This window comes from Egretta garzetta, unplaced genomic scaffold (assembly GCF_000687185.1).
Source record: "Egretta garzetta isolate BGI_Z169 unplaced genomic scaffold, ASM68718v1 scaffold372, whole genome shotgun sequence".
Lineage (NCBI taxonomy): Eukaryota > Metazoa > Chordata > Aves > Pelecaniformes > Ardeidae > Egretta > Egretta garzetta.
Window position 1 is genome coordinate 334,998 of NW_009258889.1, and position 303 is coordinate 335,300.

At 70.6% G+C, this 303-nt stretch overlaps 1 protein-coding gene across 1 annotated transcript in view; it reads left to right on the plus strand.

Annotated features, from left to right (window-relative positions):
- Positions 1 to 303, plus strand: part of TFAP4 (transcription factor AP-4) — a 10,066-nt gene that overhangs the window by 8,883 nt on the left and 880 nt on the right. The gene's annotated exons all lie outside the window — the stretch shown is intronic.

Genomic DNA, 303 nt, shown 5'->3' on the forward strand with positions numbered 1-303 from the left:
TGTGGGTCCCCAGTGAGGCGGTGGGTCCCCATGGGGCTGCGGGGGCCCCGTGATGGGGCTGTTCCCCATGGGGCTGCGGGGTCCCCATGGGGCTGCAGGCACCCGTGGGGCTGTGGGGGCCCGTGAAGTAGTAGGTGCCTATGGGGCTGTGGGCACCCAGCAAGGCCATGGGGTTCGGGGGTGCATGTGGGGCTGTGGGTGCCAGTGAGGCTCTGGGGTGCTGCTGAGTCACCCCAAAATGTGCAGGGGAAACACACTGGGGGGCCATGGGCAGAAGCAGCTGGAGGGGGGGGGGGGCGCGGG